The sequence below is a fragment of the Dipteris shenzhenensis genome, chromosome 3, assembly GCF_047967505.1.
Source record: "Dipteris shenzhenensis isolate YYH24624 ecotype China chromosome 3, Dip_SZ_1.0, whole genome shotgun sequence".
Classification (NCBI taxonomy): domain Eukaryota; kingdom Viridiplantae; phylum Streptophyta; class Polypodiopsida; order Gleicheniales; family Dipteridaceae; genus Dipteris; species Dipteris shenzhenensis.
Window position 1 is genome coordinate 36686441 of NC_141598.1, and position 6853 is coordinate 36693293.

Below are 6853 nucleotides of genomic sequence, written 5' to 3' on the forward strand. Positions count from 1 at the left end.
ATTAGAGGTGATTAGGTTTCATCATTTATTTCAATGAAAACAGCCATGGAAGGAGTACATCACAAGCTCAGGGAGTTTGAGCCCCAAAAACACCAAGGCCAAAGATTGCAGGCAACGTGCACAGGTGGTATGTGCCCATTACCGAGTAATAGGTTCCAGCTATCACATTGTATGTTCCAGCTACAAGTTACGATTAAGTATCTCGCAGAAGCTAAGCCTCGCCACTCTAGGTTTTGAGCCTCATGCATGGGGTTTGAACCAAAAATGGCTTAAGTCTTGAGGGTGCTCAGGGAGTTTGAGACCCAAATAGCCTAAGCCTTGGAGGCGCGAGGCTAACACAAGTGCTATTTGGGAACCAGTTAGGAATATCTCTAATTCTAGGTTTGTCCCAAGCACTCTAATATGGTTAACATAAGCACTATTTCCGCTAGTATTGAGAGATGGAAAGAATAGCAATATGCCTTGGCACCCTACGGGCCCAAGAGCCTTTTATTGTAAAGAGAAGGAGAGTGCTAAAAGGAAAAAGGGTTGGCTTTTCTCCTTTTCTTTTTGTGAAAAAAACTTTAAATATATCTACATGAAAACATTCTTGGAAAAATAAACTTTTCCCTTTAAAAGGTGACATGTATAAAAGGCCAAAGTGTTGACTTTGGTCTTCATTGTTGTTTGCACAAGTTTGAATACAAGCTCCCTCTTCCCTTCCAAGAGTGTTTTGGGTGTTCTCTTGTTTCCATTGTAGTGCCCTTGTATTTGCCACTCCACTCCCCTTCACTCTCCTCTTCCCTTCTCCTTCTCTCCCTCCCTCCTCCCCTCTCTTCTCCCCTCTCCCCCTTCCCTCTTTCTCTCGTGGAAACACATTGCAACAATCCAGAGGCTGCTTGAGTGACACATGCTGATGGCTCGTGCCTTGCATTGCTCTCACAAGGAGTAGCTTGGAGTGAAGGCTCCATCGGCATCTCTTCAACATCCCCACGACACATAAGTCATTGTTGAGACCTACACATTTTTGGCGCCGTTGTTGGGGAGTGAAGGTATGCTTTTGTATTGCACTTGTCTTCCTTCGTAATCTACCCATTGCACAAGGCTTCAAGCTTAACTTGGAGTTTTGTTAGTGGAGTTGTAGGGGAGTAAAGAAAGACGGATCCAGATCATGAACCTCATGATTTTACTACCCCTACGAGGTAGGAAGTGGCACCCTGAGCCACTACCTCCCACCAGAGGATCAGCAAGTCCTCATGTTCCAGACCACTCCCATGAACTCAAGGGCTAGAGACCTAAACTTAATCACTTGAAGGCTGCCGCTCCAATGTTACCCTGCCAGGGTCCCCACAGAACAAGTGAATGCCCCTACCGAGGTACTTCAAACCCTCCGGTATCCTACTTCAAGTGCCAGGGGCCACATTTCTTGAAGGATTGTCCCTATAGGGATCGTACCCCCGGCACTCCACCCACGACCAACCCCACACCCTTGTGTGCAGGGTGTGGGACCGAGCATTTGTCCCTGTGAGAAGATTGACAACCCCAATCATCCTGCCAAATAGCAACAGCCTTAACCTGATTAGTATCGAACAAGGCTAGGTGGCCACAATGCCCCTATAAGTCATCACAAGGATGCAAGCCAAGGCATTAGGCAAGGCAATGAGGAATTTGGCAAAGAAAGATAAAGGGTCCCTATTGGCAGGCCCTGAGATCCCTCAACATCCCTTAGCGCAGTCCCCTCTGCTTTCAAACGTGCTTCCACCCAAGGTGACCCTGAGGTACCTCCGAGTCCAGAGGTAAACAAGACCGTCCCCATCCTATATCATGCTGATTGTCGCCATCCCATATCCTGTCAGTCGTCACCAAAATATCCTGCTGATCGTCGCCATCAAGGATCATGTTGATCACTGTTGGTTTCACATCACACTGGTCATCGCCAAAATGGTACCCCGCCAACCGTCGCCATCAACTCACCTCGTCGATCGTTATGCCATCCCGTACCCCATCGACCGTTGCCATCCCCTACCCCACTGACCGTTGCCATCAGAAGACCTCGCAAGTCGTGGGGATGCAAAATCTATATAAACATGCCTTATCCCATCAGGTCATCACTATAGTAGTTTCCCCCAGACTCTTGCCAAATTTCCTCAGAATTCTTTCAGCCTCATGCCCTCTTCCATTGCCATCCAGAACAGCCCATCACTCAATCGCCATCACTCTTCCCTATGATCCTAAAAATGAATTTTTTGAATTTGAAATTGAGTTCGAACTCCATCCCTGCCCTATTCCATAGCCACTGGCCCCTCAGATTCTCAAAGCACACCTTCTGTGATAATCCGTATGCCTTTCGAATTCCCCATCGAAGATTTGCAAGGGGAGGAGGAAGTATCCAACAGACAGGCCACCTAGGAGGGTATAACAGCAACTGGTATGCCCCCCTCAAGATCAAGAAAGCTCACCTTGGCTCCCATAGAAGGAGAATACAAGGTCGTGCACGCCCAATTGTACTCACCACTTGGAGAAACTTGGCTCTAGGAATTCGACGCGTGTGTCGTTCACTCGCACGTCACTTATAAGGGTCACGACTATACCCTCCATTACCATACAATGGTAGCCTATGCAATGCTTAAGGAGCCATAGGTGCAGGATGCACTCAGAGTTACTGGCCTGAGGAGAGTGGCAGACCGCGTCCCATGCCACCTAGACATTAAACTTTTGGCAGAATTCCTCTAGGCATACAATAGCAACACCAAGGTTGGGATCTTGCGAGATGCAACGGGCAATTCCCACCACTACCACCTTAATCAAGACTCGGTATGTGCCACCTTCGGTTTGCCGGTCATTGGCGAAAGGTACTCCACAAAGAAGAAGCTAGAGGCCCTTAGCACAGTTTGCCACTATGATGGACAGAAGAGCAAAGGCCGAATTCACTTCACTGCCATTCACAAGCTAGAGGTGGAAAGACTAGCAAGAGCCTTGCATTGGCTAATGCAAGTAAAGCACACGGACCACCATCATTCTGTCATGCCGAAATATCTTGCTGCACTTGGTGGAGCCCCAAACTACAAATTGGGTCGACTATTTCTGCAGCTAGATGAGGGATGAGTACAGGGAAGTAATCGGCAACCCAATGCTCTACATGCCGATTCTATACTACTTGCTGCAGTAGCATCCACCTGTCGGCTACGAGTTGGTCGAAAAATCCTCCATAGTGCTGTTGAGGCACATGGACTGAGCTCTCCTATGGACCCTAATCTAGTCTAATGACAACACTTATCTAAGGTGGATGAATCCTAAGAGTGATCGTGATCTATAACTCAAGTATAACTCAAGTCAATTGGGTTCCAAGATAGATTAGCTTGGACTCATAAAGAGAATCTTGAGATAGTGCAAAGTGCTTGATTGATATTACTTCAAATGAACCTCCCTTTTATAGGAGTGGGTACTTACATCCATTTGCATGCTGACATCTGGGATATCTCCTCCATGCCATGTGGCAGCTTGCCCTTTACTCATACCTTTGCTCTACATTTGCTCATGGCACAACTCTCAACACCTCCCCTTGGTGCCATGATCCTTTGGCTACTGCAAGGTGGTCAGATGTGAGTTATAAGATCAAATCCTCCCCTAGGTGCTTACATGGCTACTCTCAGTTGGTCAACTTTGATTACAAGAATATAGGCTAAAGGTGGAAAGGCTTTTGCTTCTCAATACATGTTGTTCTTGTCATTCTACTCATGGTTTGATGATGACTCCACGTAGTTGACCTATTGGTTCTTCAATTTGCAATCTTCTTCCTTGTGTCCAGCTTCTTGCAATGGTGACACTTTGGTTTGTTCTTCAGTATGTAGTCACTTTGATAGTGACCCATTCTTCCGCAATGGTAACACTTCGTTGATGTTTTATTGAACAATGTGCTGTTGATTTTGTCGACAAATTGTGCCACGAATTCATTGAAGCTCATGTGCAAACCATAGAATTCAATCTTAAGATGAATTTCTTGGTTTTTGGCTCTTGCACACCAAACAGTGTGTTCAACTCATCCGATGCGTCTTTGGCATGATCCTTGGAGTCTATATGATGAATTATAATTGGACCCAAGTGCAAACCAATGAGTGATAGTGCTGCTTCATCTTTTTCCTTCCAGGCATCATTTTGTGCAGTGGGGGTATGTCTTCTTTTACAGTCTTCCAAAGTTTTTGATGCATCAAGAGATACCTCATTTGTGTAGACCTAGTGTGAAATCCTTCCCCAGTGAACTTCTCAATAGTTGGAGTGCGTATTGCCATTGCAAAGGTCTTACCAGTAGTTGAAGAAACTTTCAAATCTGGCAGTGTCTAATTGTATACAATGATTCTAACTTAACAGGCGTGTAGAGCTTGAAAAGACGATCACTTTTACTTTTGGAGTATGTGCAAAATCTTCCTAGATTGGAAGTTACGGCTTGTCGAAGTTTCTATGAAGAAAGAGTGGGCATGATGAGGTGGCATAGAGAGTCACATGCTGCTTACAAGCCAGTGCTTAACAAGGTACTGTGTGCTTAGGTGGCACTATGGTGACCAAGGTAGAAGTTTAACCATGGTCATCTTTGATCTAACCATAGAGCTAACCCAAGGTCAAATCTTGACCTAAGCTTAAGTGGCTTATCTGCCATGTGTCATTTGTGGAGAAACCTTAGGAGACTTTGGAATTTTTGAGCTTGTCGATGTTTCTAAGACAAGATCTGTGATGGCGTGGAAGCAATGACGATTCGTTCTTCACGGTGCTGGCGCTGATGGAGCTGAAGGCATTGCAGTCAAGACCTACAGATGGGTTCGAGGTGCAAAGGACGTTGATGGACTGGTGCTGTGTGCATAGGCTAGAGCATGACGTTATAGGAGATGGCTCTTACAGGCTAAAGTAGAGACTATAGCTGCTATTCGTGGCTTTGAGGGTGCTGCAGGCGTTCATGGCTTTGAGGGTGTTGTAGGAGCACTGGAGCAGCGACGGCAGCCCATAGCTTTGGAATAGCAAGTCACGGCTTCTTGATGGGAAGCATGGCTTTGTGGATGGATGAGTAAGCCGTTGCTGCTATGGTTAGTTGGCAATTTGGGACTAGCTAGAGATCGATGAGCTAGCCATTTGGAGTCGCGTGAGGTAGAAGAAGTCACGGGAGCTTGAAGGTTGAGGCTATTGACACGGCTAGGGATAGATGTAGCAAGGAGGCGTCTGGAGGTGGCAGGCCTTATAAAGAGAGTTCGGGCTTGCAGCTGCCTTGCTTACTTCTTTGAAGTTGTAGAAGTTCGAGGCTTAGTTGCCTGAAGTCATTGATGGTGAAGTCGTCTCAAAGAACTTTCCTCAACAAACCTCTCATGGAGCGAAATCTCTCTCTTCCTCTCAAATCTCTCACAACAGAGAGACTCTGTCTCTCTCAAAACAAGCTCTCTCTCTTCGGAAGAGAAGAAGAACTCACCCTCTTTCACAAGAATCACTCATGAAACTCTCAAGAAATACGAATGGAAATTTCTAATGCATGATAGGAATTTCTCCATGTAGAAGAGAATTAACAATCAAAAAATCTACATCTAATCTAGGAGTGCTAGGACCTAAGCTTTGATACCATATTGAAGCACATGGATCGAGCTCTCATGTGGACCCTAATCTACTCTAATGACAACACTAATCTAAGGTGGATGAATCCTAAGAGTGATCACGATCTATAACTCAAGTCAATTAGGTTCCAAGATAGATTAGCTTGGACTCATAAAGAGAATCTTGAGATAGTCCAAAGTGCTTGATTGATATTACTTCAAATGAACCTCCCCTTTATAGGAGTGGGTACTTACATCCATATGCATGCTCACATGTGGGATATCTCCTCCATGCCATGTGGCAACTTGCCCTTTACTCATACCTTTGCTCTACATGATGTGATCATGGCACCACAACTCTCAACAAGGGCCAGCTCAGATAGAGCTAGAAGAGACAGAGGTCAAGCCCAAGCAAGCAAGGACTGTGCCCAATGCCACTCGGTCGGCCACCTTGTGCAACCAGACACAAGCCAGTTGCTCGCACAATACGAGAACTGCCAAATGTAAGAATTCATGAGCCAATAACTGCGACTCTAGTAGGCGAAACCTTAGAACAAGGGCAAACAGGTTTAGCATGAGCCCATACTAATTGAGGACCTCCCAATTGATGAAACAATCACCATTGGCCTCCATCTGAGGAGCCAAAGCCACGCTGGCTACTCCTACTATGCCCTATGTCTCGATCTCTACAACAGCCGAGGAGACCACATCCTTTCCCATCGGCACCTCCTCCTCTCCATGGGCAAGCCTAGAAGAGGCTCTATAGTTTTGCAACATGCCCCAGTGTAGGGCACTAGGCGGCTACAACCACATGTCAGCCAAGCAACTCTCGCGTGCGGACTTGATGGAACAACACTTATTCGAAGCCATGGCACAGCCTCCACAGGTCGCATGCACAATTTTGCAAAGGAGGTAGAAACAAGCCTCACAGCTCTCAGCAAGTCTCCTTCAGACACAACTCTCTATGCATGACAGTCACACCATAATGGTTGCCACCCAAGCCACGTGTCAAGCAGCCATAGATAGAGCAGAGGAGTATCATGCAAAAGTTGAAGAGCTTGAGTTGGCCCTACAACAGATATTGTTGGGTCTAAAAATGACACCTTTCCTAACTTTTTCATCCAAAACTCTCACTTCTTCACTCTTTCCTCCCCTACAACTCCACTAACAAAGATCCAAGTTAATCTTGAAGCCTTGTGCAATGGGTAGATTACGAAGGAAGACAAGTGCAATGCAAAATCATGCCTTCACTCCGTGACAACGGTGCCGAAAATGTGTAGGGCTCGACGGTGACTTACGTGTCA